The sequence below is a fragment of the Drosophila simulans genome, chromosome 2L, assembly GCF_016746395.2.
Source record: "Drosophila simulans strain w501 chromosome 2L, Prin_Dsim_3.1, whole genome shotgun sequence".
NCBI lineage: Eukaryota > Metazoa > Arthropoda > Insecta > Diptera > Drosophilidae > Drosophila > Drosophila simulans.
The window spans coordinates 2,919,397-2,938,165 of NC_052520.2; the positions used below are offsets into that span (position 1 = coordinate 2,919,397).

At 41.2% G+C, this 18,769-nt stretch overlaps 1 long non-coding RNA gene across 1 annotated transcript; it reads left to right on the forward strand.

The window, feature by feature from the left end:
• The first annotated feature begins 4,546 nt into the window (after positions 1-4,546).
• Positions 4,547-16,081, forward strand: LOC123327247. Its single transcript, XR_006541840.1, has 2 exons — positions 4,547-9,457; positions 9,518-16,081. It is a non-coding gene; the product is annotated as an uncharacterized LOC123327247 (long non-coding RNA).
• The last annotated feature ends 2,688 nt before the right edge of the window (positions 16,082-18,769 follow it).

Below are 18,769 nucleotides of genomic sequence, written 5' to 3' on the forward strand. Positions count from 1 at the left end.
TGGCAACACCCTATGAAAGGTGGCAACCCGTTTTATTGCAAGAATTTTGAAAATAAGCTCTTTTTACTTTTGACGTTTGTATATGGATCTTGTTTATTAACTTTAGGGAGTGATATGAAAGAGTAACCAAAGCTTGTAGATACATTTTGACCAGTTTCTAACTATGTGGCATCCCTGAAATTTAAGTAGCTTTAAATTTGTATTTAGCTGTTTATTTAGAATGCAGGTATATTTTTGTTTCAAGTGCAATCGCAACTCCGGCAAACAAGCCGAAAACGCTAAAAACTTCTAAACTTTGTTTACTTAGCCACACGCTGTGTCGCCCCAACCCCCAACCCCCGCCGATCCCCCACTCAAATAAAATAGTAATTTTGACAGCGCAGAAAAGAGGGGAGGCCGAAAAAAGGAGCTGAAAATTAATTTGCAATGCAAATTACTTTTAATAAATTTTATAACATTTTTTTTTGCTCCTTCGCTTCCTACTAGCCAAGTGGCAATGGGGCACTTGGAATGGGGCAGCTGTTGCTCACTTTTTTTTTTTTTTGTTTCTTTCGTGGGGGTGGCTGATGGCATATGGGGGTGGAAAGTGGGCGGTGGGTGGTGTCTATCTCATTGCTTTCGCCAGACAGACGGCGGGCAAAATTAAGCGTCGCAACGGCATTTTATGAAGTGGAGAAGAGACTTCAAACTGGGGCCACCGGGAAAATGGGGAAATGGTCACGAAGGCGGACGGAGTGGAGTGGAGCGGAGTGGAGTGGTGGAGCAACCGATGACAGGGTGGATAATTTATGCCACGGGGGTCGACATGGGGCGATGGGCGGATGGGTTCGCTGGAAGCATTTAATAAAACGTGCAGCAGCAGCAGGAAAATAGGGCCAAAACTCCAGACACTTTTCGGGCCAACTTCGGAATAACAGAAAACTTTGCTTCATCAGTACACAGAAATGCAAAATGCAAAGTGCTTGTTGGCTTCGCTTAATTGATGCTCGCCAAAGTTCATTGGCAATTTCGATCGATTATCTGGAAAATTTGAATGCTGTGATCAGAGCACAAAACCTAAATGCTAACTGCATTGTATTCAACAAATGAAAATGGTTTTGAAAGCGACTTTGAAGTAGAAAGACGAAAATCAGCTGGGAAAGCTGTAAACCCTGAACAACAGTTTCGTACTTATAATAACAGATTTGCTGCATTCATTATTGTATTATTTATTATTATTTCTAATGACATCGCGTGCCAGTCCAATAATAAACCAAGCTGTTTCAACCACGCCAATTTCCACCACCCGGCAAAATTAGTTTTAATAACTACTGCTTGTTATTATTTTTTTGTTTGCTCTGTTGTTTTTCAAGCCTTTTCATTAACTGCTTTCTTTTTAATTTTATAAATAAATCTGTTAATTTAAGGGTATTTCATACGCTGCTGACCGTTGCTAGTTTGCTTTTCCATAGTATTGCTTATTTACATTTTTTGCGTTAATTCATTTTCACGTTGTTTGCTTGGTTTTAATGACCTTTGCATTTCTGGTGTTTTTTTTTTAGGTGATTGTTGTTTGAGTTGTGCCTTATTGACTTTCGAACAACAGATAATATTTTGGTTAATTGTCGGTTTGACTCTAGATGTCATAATTCATTTGTCTTTCGGTTATTTGCTGGTTGTAAAAAATAGCATCGCAATAATGGCAACTATTAATCAACAGTTTATCTGGTAAAAACGAGTTTAATATTGCGAGAGATAAACGATATGTTTCTTCAATATTAAAACAATTTATTCGAATTATTCGAACTGTGTACACTTTGTACACAAATTGTATTTAAATCGGCATTACTATTTTTTTTCCTTTTGTGAATCATATGAATGCCCCTGCTGTTCGCTGACAAACCTTTCATGGTCGTTAACCCACTGTTGCCCCTCAGTTGCCGCATGCAATGCGATTTATATTACTCATTTGGCAGCTAATTACAAATGCCGAGCTAATAAATTTAAGTATATTAAGTGCATTGGCAACAACAAATCACGAAGTGAAAAAAAAGGCGAGTTGGGAATGAATTTTGCTTGCTAATTAAAATGCATTCGGGCGAAGCAGAAGTAAACAAATGGAATAAAATGCATTGCGCCATTTCATAAGCCGCATTTTCGAACCATAAACAAGAACCAATAACAATATGATGTCAAAAGCTAAATTAAAGGTACATGCAAAAATATAAACAAACTAAAAGTCAAATGAGAGAGCTATAAAATGATACAAATCAACCTTGAAAAGTTGTATATATATAAAATAAATGCCTAGAAAGTTTTGTTTTAATGCATTTACTGCTTTCTAAATAGCATTTATATTAAATATGTTCCAAATTAGTTGAACAGAAGCAATTAAATGCTTTAAATAGTAGTTTAAAGCCATCCTCTTCAATTTATAAATCATTCAATTAGTTATTCGCGTTGCTGCAATAAAAGCTGTTTTTTGATCGATTGTAAAACAATACAATGTGCAATGCAATAACAATTACAAAGTCGCACGTACAATGCACATAAATCAATTGGTTAGAAGGCAAATGTGAGGAGCTTTCTTCGATAATAACTTAAATTTCATAAGCCACTTAAGTTAGTTGTGAATCGCCACCAGTTGGGCGCAAACAATTCAAAATAGTTGGTAGCGCGCACACGAAGGATATTGCTGGACAATTAAGGCCATAAGCGGTCATGATGACGACCAAGGACGCACCCAAAAAAGGAGGCGGAGGTGGGGTAGCAGGGAGGTGGGAAGGTGTAAGGCGTTCGCATTCCGTGCAACACGTTGGCAAGGACATAACAAGTACAACACACATGTTGGCTACCATACGCTCGCCTTTTCACGGCCATGAAAAACGCGACTCGCAAAATTGTTGCGTGGTTGGTCAGCAGGCGGAAAAGGAGTTGGCTTAGTTGGTTGGTTGGAAGGGAAGAGGGAGGGGTGAGGAGGGGACTCTCCGGGATGAGGCTTCCGGCCTGCTTGTGCTAACTGCTCTGCCATAACATCACTGGCTACGTACAACATGTGGCACTCATTAACGCGCCCCCACAACGGCCACGCCCCCCTCAGTTGACCACATCCCTAAAAGCAAGCATGTGTGTGTGTGTGGTCAGTTTCGTGTGACAATTTTCCGACGCTTTTCCGCACTTTTTTTTTATATTCGGTCACCGCACTTTGACCATTAGCATGGCCAATAAGCAAAGCGATGTATCTCAGTGCCTTTGTTTCAGCAATTGCTCCTCCGTTTGGATGGCAAAAGTGGGAGTTGGTATCGGGCTAATCCCCTCATTAGGCTGTTAAGAGCCAGATAAATCCTATAAATCCTAGTTCAATAGATCAACTGTGGTTCAAACTAAAATTGCACTTATTCCGATAAATTGTGCATGGAAAGAACTTTCGGCTGCAATCTTATCATATTCTATGGTAACAATGTTAGTCCTATATAACGTGTGAATCTTTAATTCCAATTCCATGTTGGTGATTCCCTCGAGCTATTTCGAAACTGGTCTCGTTCCATGAATCATACCTGTTTCGAAATTATACCAATGAGAATGAGTGCCCATCTGGGGTTAAACCATTAAGTGTCATGTATATCCCCTTGTCCATAATAAATCCCTTTCCCATCGTCAATTGTTTCTATATTTTCGCCGTTAATTGTTGCATGTCTCGTCAGCGAGGCCAATGAACTGAAAATTGTGGGCACGTGTCCTTTGAGTGGACACGCAACAAAAAGCCCAAGTGGACTAGAAATGTAGATACATGCATGTATGTATATAACACTTGGCAGATTAACCACCTGAAGGGGTTCAAATCTCATCTAGAAAACGGCGGAAATAGTGCAAAAGTAAACAGCATTTGTGTTTGCCTTGCTAAGTTTTAAAGCGCCTTGCTAATATTTGTCTATATTGGTGCTTATCAACAAATGCGACGCAATGTTTCTTCACACCAACGGCGGCGTATGCGGCGTATACGTAATGAGCGATCAATTGCAAAAGTAAAAAAAAAAGAGAAAGAGAAAGAAACAGCGAGAAAAGTTGACAAACCGCGTCAAACCCATTCGATTGTCGCTGAAGAGAGAATTGTGTGAGAATGCCTCGGCTTGTTTCATTTTTCCTGCTTGTTTTTTTATATTTTACTTATTTTTGTTCTCGTTGATTCTGCCGCTTTTTTTTTTGCTTTATTTTCATTTTTATTTGTATTTGTATTTTTTCTTCTTTTTTTGTTTTTGTATTGGCTTTGCGTCACCATCTGTCGCTCTTTTCCTCTCATTCGCCCATTCGACTTCCCACATTGCCTTTGGCTTTTGTTTCGCTTCTTTCCTTCGTTTCGCGCTGCCTCTTGGCTTACATTTGGCTTGCAAATTGTTGCTCGCTATTTATCGCTTTCTAGCTGATTTAATTAATTTTATTTCCACTAGTAGATACACAAGCAAGCAAAACCTACCTTCGTCAACTAATATTTAATCGAATTCACTTCTTCTCTTTGCAGGTGAGTTCAAAACCTTTTCGAAGCGAACGCGAATGAAGAAGAGTGAGTGCTTGAATAAAGAGATTCGTTTTCGATTAATTATAAGCAGCGAGTTTGAAAGATACCTAAATGGAGTACTACAGTTATATGAACAGAGCATCCCAGTTATCAACTTGACTTTCACGTTCCATCGCCCATCATCAACAAGTCCATGTGGAGGAAGTCGGTCGAAAGTCCTAAGTGGGCAACAAAACCGGCTCCTTTCCTGCAGAAAACACACACATAGGCAAAGGGCAAGTCTAGTCCAGGAATTGAGCTTTTGATAGTGGAAAGCCCATTGAGCTTTTTAAACAATAGCCGGCGAAAGAGAGAGATAGAGAGCATTCAGGCCAGAGCGAGATGGAATAGTATCCTTTCTAAGGGCCTGATGAGTTGACTATTTGCAATGTTAGCAACAAATGTAGGCAGATCCTTTAAAACAACAATGCCAAAACGATGATGCTACTAAAAGCGAGAGAACATTACAAAATAACAGAAAAAAAAGAACGGAAAAAACCGACATATGCTAACAAAAGCCTGCTGCTGTGCTTGGACAATAAAGGGGGCGAAGTTGGTTTCGGGCGGCGAAATGGGAGGCATACCAACTGTGTAGAGTGCATTAAACTGCGCCCAAGTCACACACTCGAGCGATAGACAGAGACGGAGCGGGTAGAATACAGCTAGAAAGAGAGGCAGAACTGTGCTGGTGCATTTCCTAACACTAACTCTAATGTGGCTAGAAAGCTAAATAGGCGTGGGAAATGCTATAAATATCAAATGTATTATTTGTATTCATCGTATATCTTTATATATTATAAAAGTAAGCATTCTGTAAGAAAAGTATGTTTCTGGTATATAGCGTTGTTTTAAACACCTTCGTATAGTATTTCAAAACTTCTGTGGTGCTATAAAAAGTTTTTGTTACCCTTTTTAAAAAGGGTATTTTATTATTTAATCTAGTTGATTTTTTCCCTATTTTCGCTATTAGAAAAAATAAGTTAGGTTAGCTGGAAAATAGCCAGATTGCCATTTCTGTCCGTTCGACGATGGCGACAATGACGACCAAGTCGAGTAGCTCGCGGAGACGGCGATTGGCGGCATAAATCCAATCCACTGGTGGATTTGCAAAAAGCTTCAGCTACATGCCAAAACCCGCGTGTACACACATACACACACACACATACACTCGTTGTCGAAAACAATAATAAATCTCAGCAGCAGCGGCAGCAATATCATAAAAAAAGTAATGTAACAAAGGCAGTCGGAGGGAGGCCCATGAAAAAGCGCAAATAACTCAAATAAAACGAAAGACAGAGAGTACAAGTAAAATAAAATGAAATAGTCCCCACTAGCCCCCTTTCATTTGATCATTCGTGGACTTCGAAACGAATGGAATCGAATCGAATCGAAATCAGGAGTAGATGCAACAAGAAGTGTAGGGCCAGTCAAAGTAAATGGTCACGAAGGCGAAAGGAAAGTGGAAATGGGAAAGAGTAAACTTCCGTTAGTGTGGCTAGTGTGGTCGGTGTGTATTTTTTGTGTGTTGGCTGGTGTATGAAATAATAACGGCGAGGGATAAAGAGAAAGCAGATATGCAGGATATGAGTCTGGATATATGTATGTACATACATATGTATGTAGTGCAGACGCGTATAGAAATGATATAAATGTGCAAAATAATAATAAAAATGGTGTAATAAAAGCACAGTAAAGGTGTGTGCGCAACGCAAACAGCTAAAAACAACAACAATCAGGATGAGATGTAGTCTTTGATCAGAATGAAAACACTGAAGTGTTGCATACTTTTTGACATCTCTTCAAGTGAATTTGGGAGTTCTCTCAATCTGTGAATATCTGTAATATCATTCTTGCCCATTTTTCATGTACTTACTTAACGCTACATATCTTAACCAAGTTAATCCTGCCAGTTGAGCTGTATTGATCCCAATGCATTCACCTCTGTGAGGATTGGCCCACTATGACAACAATGCGAACCAATGGGGTTGGGAGGTTGAAGAGGAAATGCGAAAATCCACACACCTTTGGTCCGGGTATACAAATGCATTTCGCTATATGGCGGTCTGTTGTATGCACATACATACGGGAGTGATTGTTGGCCAACAGATATGACCCGACTCATTTAGACCGGCAAAAGCGGCGGTGGCAACAAAGTTAGCCATTTATTCTGTGGCGACGGGAGAGGGGGTGGCTTATAATTATAGCCGCTGTTGTATTTGCTAATGGGATGGCCCTGAATGGGCGTCGTTCGGGGCGTGGCAATTAAAGCACCTTGTCCAAGTGCTGCGATTTCGGGCGGCGTGCAATCAGTTGAATTGCAATTGGCGAATTTGGGAATTGCGCTTTGCAGCCATTAATACTGTATTTATAGGGGTCTGGCACACGAATGTGATGACCCGACCTGATGGAATACGTTTGTGATTCAAGGGAGTTAACACAAGAGTGTGGTTTAAGGTTAAACAACTTAATAATATGCTTTAATTTCGATACAAAAGTGAAATATGATAGGGTAGGATATGCGGAAGTAAACTGAAATCATTCGGATTAACTGCAAATACGAGCTCCTGTTCCTGGAGCTATTCAATCCAGTCTATTAGCTTACGATGCACAACTATCAATAAATCGAACATGCCAAAGCCAGCAGACCAAAAAGTAAGTTTGCCCTCGACTGTGTTTGCTTTCCATGCGCCAGCACTACTCAAGCAATTCAATACCAACTCAATATTGGCTAACCCAAAAAAAAAGCAAAATAATAACAGAATGAGGGGCCACAAAAAGTTGCAGTTTTCCAGTGACTTTTGGCCAAGTTGAGTGCGGCACATCAACAGGATTTCATCTCTCTCTCTTGCCGGCGAAACACATGGCGTATGTGCGATATTACGTATACGCAGTGGAGTTTCAACTGCACTTTAGACATTTTGATAATTGCTTCGGAGTAATGTTTTTCTTGTTGCTAGCTTAACTGCTCGACAGGGTCAACATGTCATACTAATTTTATGGCCTGGCCCCCATCGCCAACCAAAAAGCAGCCAGCCAAGCAGCCAAAAGAGTCTGTCTCGTCTCGTCGCCCGGTCTGTGAACTGTGAATGGCCTTTTGTGTATACAGGAGCAGGATTTGGGTGTGGGAATGGGAATCGGAATGGGAATAGGGCATGGCCAGGAGGGAAGTTCGTTCAGTGTCCACTGGAGCTAGGGCTCTTCCGACGCCGACGAGAGAGTGGAGCAGAGAAAGGTTGCCCTGAGCTACGCATTTTTGTGGTGTTACGGCGAGTTGAGCTCTTGTTTGTTCATTCCATGTGAGTTCTGTGAGTCCAGCCGCAGCAACTTCCAAGTGAATGGACACCCAATGATCGGCCACAAAGTATGGTATAGTTTTCTCGACTCACCACTACTTTTTGGTGGAAAACAAATGGGCTGGCACTCAAAAATCGATGCCAACTTAAAAAGTTCACTCGCATATGCTTCCGGCACACATTTTTTGCTTTTGGCAATGGAACTTTCTGGCACTGTTTTCAATAAGCCAGTGAATTCATTGATATGGAATAAAGTTCTTTATTTCCTTGGCAAGAACGGCTGCACACGATTATTAGTCGATGATGTTACAATGATATTGAAACACTTTCTGCATTGTATTTTCAATATCCAATCATGACTGCAGATTGATGTCAATCATCTGCGGTAACCTTTCTAAATCCATTCAATCAATAATTCAATCAGGAGGCAAGACAGCCTTTTCATTGTTGTTGCACATCAATCAGTGTTGCTGCCCCATCAGGACTTTTGAAGAACTCCCCTATTAAATCACCGCTACCAAACTGAAATCGAACAGGAGAAAGCAATTCAAATTGCCTGGCCGACGAGCAAGAGGAGCTCTGCACCTGACACACTCACCACGAAGCGAATTCTGCTATTGGCCATAGGCCTAGCTGTTGACCTTATGGCTTTTCCCCGCTTTTCCCGCATTTCCCGCTTGCGCCGTTCTGTTTCTCTTTGCATTTTAAGCCAGGACTTTCTTGCTTCTGCAATTTTTTATCTTCAACAAGATTTATGCGGCTTTGTGTCATAATTCCTAGCGCTCTACTCGTTGTATTTCCCCCCTTCTTTTTTTTACTCTCTCGTTTTGGTGTAAACTTATGTCGTATTCAGGCGACATCGGAAGATATAGAACAAAAGTGAAGGGGACGGCCAAAGTTGTTCAAGTTTTTGGCGCTGCCGTTGTAGCTGATTCATTTTTCACCTTTTAGTGTTCATTATTTATTTGTTTCTTGTGCATTACCTATAAGCTAGCCTTCTTCATTTGCGCAACTCCGAATGCGTTTCAATGTCCCACTTTTGCGCATGAAATGGAAATTTGGCTTTGTGTTCGCCTTATGTTTAAGGCCAAAATGCCACACACACGACATTTATTAGGTTCTTTGCGAAATCCAGTCTTGATATCCTTGTGGATTGCGTTTTCAGGGATTCTGGTTGAGTCATAAAAATGTTGTAAAAATGAACAGGATTTAATTAGCACAATAAATGCAACAAATTTGCAGTGTTACTAAATTACATATATACAAAGCATATTAGTGACTAGGCTGAACAACAAATTCGTAATAGTATTAGAAATGTTAGTAAGTCTTTTTCCTCTTGATTAGAAATAAGTGTGTAAACAAACTGCCCCACTTAAGTGGCGTCACTAATGTATTTCGAGCATTTCCTGCTAATTTTTCGACATAAACATTTTGTCTCCCCATTTTGCGTCAGTCACAAAGTCATCGCCGAAAATATGCCAGAAGCTCAATTTGCCTTTTGGAAAAACGTCGTTTGCCCACCATGAATCACCCTTAAGTCTTGCCACCCGGGCAATTATATGGCCAGTCCAACCCGCATTTGACGCCCAGCCGAGGAGCTGCAAACGAAAATTTCATCAAAATCTGTCACGTACGTGTGGCCACCAGAATCCACAATACCAAATCCAGAATCCAACCATCTCACACCCAGCCACTTAACCCCATGATGATGACGATGTCGTGTTTGCTGTTGCTCTTGCCCCATTGTGTTTGTTGTTCTTCGCCTTTCCAGCTTTGTTGTGCACATTAATTTTGACGAAAACAATTTCATTTAACGGCATTTCCGGCAGCAGCAGCAGCACACATCGCTTCGCTAGACAGCGACACAACTACGACATTTTAACCGAAAGACAGGCAGAAACCCAAGCCCGGAGCCAAACACAAACCCAAACCGAAACACACAAGTTGGCTGACAAGATGAGTTAACCAGGCGCATAACAATATAAGTATGTGGTGGATACAATGGCGAGAAGGAGTAGCAACCCTTTGGCAGGAGCATCTGGGCCTGGTCAATGCATTTCCCGGCTCCACTTGATTGTATTGTCATTGTCAGGACTTTTGAGTAGTTGACCATGATGGTGGAGCCACGTAATTCACACTACTTGAAAAGGGGTTGATGATATTCTAAGTGGAGAACCAATAGGGAATACAAATTGATAAGAAAGTTGTCCACATTGATGATGACTATGTGGTGTCACAATAAAAAAAATGTATATTTTATAATGAATAATGCTGGAATTTACGTATTTTAAACTAGAGACACTAGAAGAATCTGGTTCAGCTTGAATGCATTCCAAGGCCATTAGTACTCAGTACTGGTAAGGGTATTTCCGCGTCGTTTTGACCGCCTGAGCTAGATGATCTCAGCATTCCTCGTGCTTATACATTTGCCATATTTGAAATTCCCATTATGCTCCCTAGCTGCGTCCGACTGCTCCGCTGGCTGGTGTCCTGGTGTCTAGTGTCTTGTAAGGGGAAGTTGTGTCTAACACGCACGTACGACCCGTGGCATGACCCTGCACCACACCCACCCCTCCTCAGTGATCCCACCCTGCTCAACCGACTTGACTGGATGTTTTGCTCAATATGCCAGTCAGTCACTTGGCCGGGAAAACATGGCCAAAAGCGGTGGGGTGGTGGCAAGTGGTTGTAGCGTAGACATTTGGCGAAATGATTTTCATATTTTGCGTGCGAGGGAGAGGAACTGGCTCTTGGGCGATGCGAACTCACATTCTAATGCGAAATGAGCTCACACCACCGAGGAAATTTGATTTGAACGACGAGTGGGTTAACGCTCACCCCTTCAGCGAGATGCGAATTAATGAGGCGTGTCTCACTTATGTTTTGTTGCCTGTGTCAATATACTCGCAATAATATTATCGTTATTGTTATTTATTATGGCTGCTGCATATTTACCCAGTGGCCACGCCCCGCAGTTTATGGCCTTGATGGTTGGCGGGCGTAAGCCGCTTAAATAATTAGTTAATTGATTTCGCTGGCCACTCTGGAAATTGTGGAATTATTTTACGTTTTTTCCAGCGGTTTTCACGCAAATTATCATATGTGTAAAATTCTTTAGTTTTTAGTTTTGATCAGTTTTGGTTTTGCTATTTAATTAGGGGTTTTGTGGAATAGTTAGGCGGTATGGCAATTTCAAATTGAACAACGCAGCATAAGCATATCTAGATCGTAGAGTTTAAGCCTGAATGATATATGATTTGCACTTAAAATGCATTCCTACCTTCGAATGGCAATAAAATCGTTGACTGCTTGTCGAGAATTTACTCTTAATTCCTTTATTTATTTAGCTGCGTTTTGAAACTTAATTCTCCAGCACTCCATCTCCAGGCAGTCCCTCCCCTTTACCCCCGCTCCATTATCAACATCATCTTCGACTTTTGTCTCGCTCTTCTCCATGGCAACCGCAAACAGTTTAACGCGACCACAGCGTCCACGGTTGTAATCAACTGCCACTCGTCCTGCGGCAATCGACAGTGGGCCCCAGCTTTAAATTACGTATCAAATGGCAGTCGTTAATGAACAGTAACGAAAATAGAATGAACACCAAATGAACAGCAAGCAAAATGAACAGAAAATATTCAAATGAACACAAAGGAAGATGAGCACTAAGCAAGATGAACACCAAACATAATGAACACCTGTATTTATTTTAAAAATATTTACACAAAATGTATATTTCTTTCGAAAATCAAGTGAAGCGCATCCACTGTTCGTTCTGCTTACAATTTGTTTACGTTAGCGCTGCGTTCGCATTAAAGGCTACGCGGTTCTTTATTTATGGCCATCAATATTTTATGACGCGCAACGCGCATGAAAAGCCAAGGGAAACCGAGAGGAAAAGGAGCGGAGTAGATCGGAGAAGTGCCTGGACAGACGTAAGCATGCTGTGCGCTGGGAAAGCAAGTTAGTTACCCGGTTCCCCCCGCAGCTAGCACTTAAAGCATAAACGCAATTAAGAAAAAATAAGTGAAAAAGCCAAGTCGAAGGACCAAGGACCAAGGACGAACACAGGCGAAGATGGCGAAGGAAAACTCTTTGCAAATTAGTTTAATTATCGGGAAATGCAAACAAAGCGACGCTAAAAGTGTGCGCATTCCATTTACTACTCAAACAACCCTCGCTGGAGTTAGCCATGTGTGATGCTGATTATAGCATCATCTGCTAATTCCAGTTGCCTTAATTAATATTTATAGGCTGCCGTTTCTTCAGATAATCAAAGCAAACTCTCTCTACCGAAACTCTCCAAAATTGTAGCCAACACATAATTGATGGCGGGAATTTTTAGTTTATTTGTATACATTCTATACAATGGAAAATATTAAGCATAATTTATGCGGAAATATTAAAAATAACGACACAAAGTAAATTCCAAATCTTCATACAAATTGCAAGGAAGAAAATAGTGGAAACTGCGAAGAATTGCTATTGCAGTAATCCGCAGTGAGGAGATGAAGGCAACCGGAAATGACTGTTTGCTGTTACAACTGGGTGGTCGCAGTGTGTGGTGGTTGCAGCTTTAAGAGCTGGACAAACAATCTATTACTTCGAGCTCAGATACTAACAAACCAAACAGTATGCAGTAGTCAGTTCAAAGGCCTGTATGGCATTATTTCATTGGCCTTTTTGGCGGCCCAGCAAATTGTTCCTGCCCACGCTCCCTAAAAACAGTTTCATTGGCATTTATGCGCTTAATTGTGTTTTGTTGCAATGTGGTGGTGCACATGGGAATGAAAAGCCAACTCCTAATGTCAGCCCTAAAGCATACAGTAGTGCAACGTGTGGTGGCGATGGCTGGACCACAAGAATCCCCATTACCCACACGCCCTGTTGTTCCGGGGATAGCTGGCCATATCCACATCCACATCATCCTGTGTCGGTGGCGCCAAAGCGTCCGCATAAGTTTGTTTTTAATGTAACCTTGTTAACAGCAGTCTGCGTGGCACACCCCACCACCCAACTCAATATATATATATATCTATATATGTATGTATATAGATGACTATATGGCCAACAGGTCGATGAATTGCATTAGCTGGCTGCTAATAAAAGGATCCTGTTACTCGCGCGGTTTTGGGTTCAATAACATGGCGGCATGCAATTAAAATATTTTAGCATTACGCATACGCACCGTTGATCTCTGTTGAAATTTCGCAATCATAGAGATTTTAACTCAATTTCTGCTATATTGTATGTAGTTACGTTTTACATTTAGATAAAAATGATGTTAAACATTAAACAGGGAGCTAACTGAATTAAATACTAACAGACAATACAAGCGGCCCAATTATAAATAGCTATCCCTTATCCTCCTGCACAGTGGGCATAGTTCTGTCGATAAAGCGAAGAACTCGTATCTCTATCTGTCTGTATTGTCGAGCACTGGTCTTATCACCTCCATATCCCCCTCGCAAAGCCCCAAAACAAAACAGAAGAGAAGAGAAGTGTGGAGAAGAGTGGAGAAGAGAAAAGAATGCGAGGGAGCAGGGCGCACATGTTGCAGAAAAGCAGCGTAGAAAATACAATAAATTACGACAGATAAACAAGGGAAAACTGGCGGAGCGAGCACACAAAATACAAATGCGGAAAAGTGATGGCGAAGAAAATAAATAAATAGGGAAAATAAAAGTTTGCTTTTCGCTGTATTTACTTGGCTGTTTTCCTTATTGCGGCTACGAAAATTATCATTTTAAGTTTTCTTTTTTATCGTCGTTTTGTTTGATTTCGTTCATTTCCCCATAAATAATATGCCCATAATTTCTGAATCATCCATAATAATTTATTGTACCATTCGATTTGAAGTTAATAGTAAGTTAAGGAAAGTCAACTAAAAATGCACAAAGTTTTTTGAATTTAGTTAATATTTTAAAGTGAAAAGTTTCTCTTAAATTATGACAACCTTTTACATGTCACGTTTTCTAGAATTTAGTGTAATAATTGCATTCAAACCTTTCCTTTTTGTCACGTTCTAAAATCCCATGAAAAGAAGTACGTTTAAACGAAAAAGGTAGCATAGTTAAATTTATAACTTTTACTTTTTATTGCTGTATATATTTATTTCCTTTGGAGTTTTCTGCGCACAACGGAAACCATAAACATGTTTGTTGCGCTTGTTTTTCCTCACGTTGTTGTGATTTTTCACAATTTAATTGAAATTAATTGATTAATGTTGAAAACGTTTTTATTGCCCAGCGATTGCTGATGGTTTCCGTTGTTATTGCCGTTCTGCTGTTTTGGGGCTGCCATTTTCCAACTTGTTGAAAGTTTACCCTCCCCCCTCCCCTTCGGGTTGCCCCTTCCCTTGCCTCACCAATAGTTTTCCCTTAACAAATTGCGCGATAATTTATTGCGAGAGCGAAGAAGACAACGGCGGGGGACCTCATCAGTTTTGTAATTATCTCGGTCTCGCCATCTCACTCACACCGGCGTTTCTCTCTCTCTTTCGCACACACAGAAGATGAATTAGTTACGTTTTGGCAGCGGTACGCGATTTGCGGTCAAGTTGAGGATGCCAAACAAATTTACGCCCGAAACTGAACTCGTGTAATGAAAACAGCATTAAATATGAATGGCATCGCTTGTGGGATTATTCGGGTTCATCATTTATTGATTCCACCTACAGCAGGTAAACTGGGTAAACTGGTCTCAAAAATCTGCTCTCCATACTAAAGCATAACATAATTTTGATTTCGATTTGGGCCTCGTCTGAGAACTGAGACGCAAATGCATTCGGAGCAGAACTTGTGCATAACTGAATAGTTTTCATTAAGTTAATTGATTTGGCCGCAAGGTGGACAGAAAGCAGAGCAAATACTATCAGTTTAAGCCATTTGGGGCAAAGCATTTGCACTGCTTTGAACTTGTGAGCGTTGTGAGTAGAAATTCAAATTAGATTTGTGCATAGGAATTTTAAATTTTAAATGATATGTATTTAAATGAAGCGTTTTTGAACAGCTCTGAAAGTGATTTCGAAACGCCATTGATTTCCGCTCAATGAACTCATTATATTCGCCTCTTAAAACACCATTTCTTTTTTGTGTTCAACCCTTAACCACCACGAACACAAACCACACTTAAGCACACGAATATGGAGCCATAAAAGAGCATGTACCGCAAATCGCTTATATCACTCAGCAGCGCCTAAAAGCGGGCAACGAAAAACAATTTAAAGTTACATCGACAACTTTAATGGCCCAAAGGGCAAAAAGATGGCCATTACGAGGAGGCGGCTAGAAAGTGGGGGGAATAAAAAGAGGCAGACATACATATAAAAAGGAGATGGACAGACCGACATAGGGATTCGGATTGGGATTGGGATTGGGATTCGGATTCGCGCACATGTGTTGCCAAACGCAGGACTGCCAAGCAAAGCTATCTGCTTGGGCATATACTATATATGTATGTATGTGGCGGATACACACTTACGAACTTGCCTCCGAAAGGGGCAACGAGTTTAGTGGGGGCGTGGCACATTCGGTGGACGGTCGCGCGACGCACGAGTAAGTTGTCAAAAACAGCGGCAGTGGCAACGGCGGCGGCAGACCCAAAGCGCCAAAAAATGTTGCCCCAACTATCAAAGCGAAACTTTTGTGAAATAGAGAGAGGACGATATAATGTAGATTATACACGGACAAACTTAAAGAGGAAGTGCCAGCCAGGAACCACCACCACCAACACCACCACCACTGCATCCATGTGTGTGTTTTGGCCATGGTGATGGAGCAGTAGATAAAAGAGCAAAACTCCCAGCCAACTTTAGATACATTTATTTCAAATGTAGTCACGGCAACAGAGTAACTAACTCAACCGACCAGCATTCGGATGAAAAGGAGGAGAGCACAAAATAAGGCAGCTTGGTGGTCAATTATAATGTTAACTGGATGTCGATAGCTGGCATTAACCCCGACTTGGTTAAAATGGAATCCTATCATGTTCATTTCCAAAGTAATTTACTTACAGCAAGGTGAAAGATTTCCGTTAAAGGATTAACCACTCTTTATCAGGATAACAAGCGAGCGAGAGCTTTTCATTTTTAACCCCCCAGTTAAATGATTAAGCAGTGCCTGTCCAACTGTAGACTGGCAATCAACAGTGGCAACAACAACAACAACAGCAACAACAACAAAATGTGGAACAAACAATTGTTGCCAACCGCAAAACTTTTGTCGCTCGTCACTGGCTTTTGTTGAAAATAATATACAAAAAAAAAAAAAAAAAAAGTGGTGGCAAGGGTTTTTGTTGCACGGACTGCTGTTGTTTTTCCCCTCGCCGGTTTTGTACTTCTTGCAACAATGCAATTTCAATTTAAACTGTTATTATTTTGTACATTTCACTTGAACAATTTCTCTGATTTGTTTTTGTTTTAGCCGGCACAGCTGTGCCCGCCCGTCGCTCGAATGGGCATTATTGTGATCCAATGAACGTGCCGGCTTATTGGAAATCGTTCTGACCATGTATTGATGTTTTTTCCCTTTGCCCTGAAATTCATAGAGCCCCCGATATATATTTTCCCAAAAGACCAGAGACCAGTTTGCATCTCAGTTGCATTTAAGCTTGGCAAAAATTTCCGTTTAAACGCTGGAAAATAGCTGACATTGATTAGGACTTCGATGGAACTGCTACGCATTACATAATAAATAGATTAAAAAGCAGCAGTTCGACATGATTACTATATAAGTACATACTGCGCACTACATCTTCCAGGGATTGGGCGTGGAAATACCTTAGGTTAACCACAGGATGCGCACACTACGCCCACTCCCTAGGCCATTGCTAGCACCTGTGGATGTGGGATTTGTGTGACCCTGCGTTTAAAGTTATCTTCATTTCCAAAGCCTGGCAATTTGAGGCACTTGATTCAGTGCAGTGGCCTGGCCACACGACCAGTGCAATTTCGCTAAGAGATCCGCTGGGAGAAGGGAGAGCATGGCCAGCGGGCACAAAGGATTAGGAGGAACACGGAGGAAATTGCAGCAAATGTTATGCCATTTTATTAATGGAATTTTTATGTTGCACATCCTTCTTGCTCGGAATCTCAACGCTCTCACTTTAAGCGCCGAAATTTGTTTGCCCCCAAAAAAGGATGCTATGCGGACACAAAAGGCGGTAATGATTGCGCTTTGTTCCCGACTACTTCATTATCCTCCTCGCTGGCCAGTTCTACGGCAACAGGACTCTATAACCTACATCAATTTAAGTTAAATCCCGAAAACTATTATCATTTTAATCAAATCAAATCGTCGGACAGCGAACGCAACAACAGCAAGCACAGCAAATCCAAGTTGTGTGGAAAACGATGAAAAGCCGTGGAAAACCCAGGCTGAAGGGTGGAAGGAAAATGCGATAGAACTTCTTCTGGGTGAATAGGGGGAAAAAAAGGTAGAAGAAACATTCAAGGTAAATGGAAAACGCGAAATACCCTTTCTCTTATTCAAAGCACCTATGGCATTTGAGCACTAAATTATTTGTTGCTTAACTATTGTAAATATTTAAGTACATACGCAAAGTTCCAAATTGTCAGGCTTTTAAGGATGGGGAATAGAATTAATAAACATGGACTGAAATGGAGCAGCCCAGCTAAAATGACCAAGGATGCCGGAGTAGGGCAGCAATTTCTAGGGGAAAACTCTGACAGGACCCAGCTACGCGGAAGAGGAGGCGGCTCGAACTAGGACGACGACGACGTCTCGTTAAAAGCCAACGCCAGGTGGGAACAAAAAACGATAAAGGAGAAGGAGGCGATGGTAGCTGCTGAACGCATTGCAGTTTTTTAGACCCTCCTCGTCGTACGGTAGCATACTTTATGGCGGCGTCGCCGTTAATGAAGCAGGAAATATGCGTCAGCATCAATATGAAGCCAGGCTGTTTGTGTTCCAAAGCCGTTCCCGGACTTGCAACGGACAAGTCAAGGTGGTGTCCGGACCGAGCAGATAATCGCTGCATGTGCAGATAATAGTCCTCTCTATGTATATATAGCCATGAAAACTGATCCAAGTTGACAGGAGTGAAGGCATCCCGAGCAACCCACTCACCTGTCAAATGCGTGTTCATATCAAATTGATTGGAAAGTGCTGGCGACCCAAAAAAAAAAGTAGGCAATTCAACACTCTCAGCTCAAACGGGGCTAATTGAAAGACAAATGGTCGGTAAAATAATATGCAGAAATTCAATTGTTGCCAATTGTTAACAGTGGGTTAAAGCCATCAATTGAACGATAGAAACTAGTGTGTAAGATGCACAAAAGTGAATTGAAGTGCATTTTATTTTACAACACTTAATTCGATTATAAAGCAGGTTTTTAATTTCTATCTAATTTACAATTTGCAACTAACAGATTGATTTTGCACTCGACCGAAAGCTAAACGGCTCAAATTAATTAAATAAATAAATTTGCAAGCACAGGACGCGAACACAAGGTATCTGCTTCGTGCTTAAGGATATAAATTAACCCACCTAAGCCGTTTGAATTCGAGTTTGAGGCGCTTTGCTGAAAGAAAGTTTAATGACTGCCATAAAATTTGTTGACTCTGCTTGCACGGACAGACAGACGAAAGTACTGTGCGCGCTGCCATCCGAAGGATGTTTGTTGTGGGAAATGGCGGGAAAGTGGGCTGGCTGGCAGCAGGACACACGGCGAGCTGGCCATGGTCGTTAGTCTATGGCGCCCATTTGATAATAAATCCTGTCCAGCGCACACACACACTCCCAGCTAAAAGGACCTGGCTTTGTTTATGCACTGGCCAACAAAATGGGGATAATTCAACCACCCCGACTCACACAAACTTACTCCGAACTGCCGCATACCCTTGTCAAAGGTATTCCAATTCGGTTGGACATTTTCCAATGAAAAACTTAATTTTAACCAAAAAAAGTCTGATAAAATGCG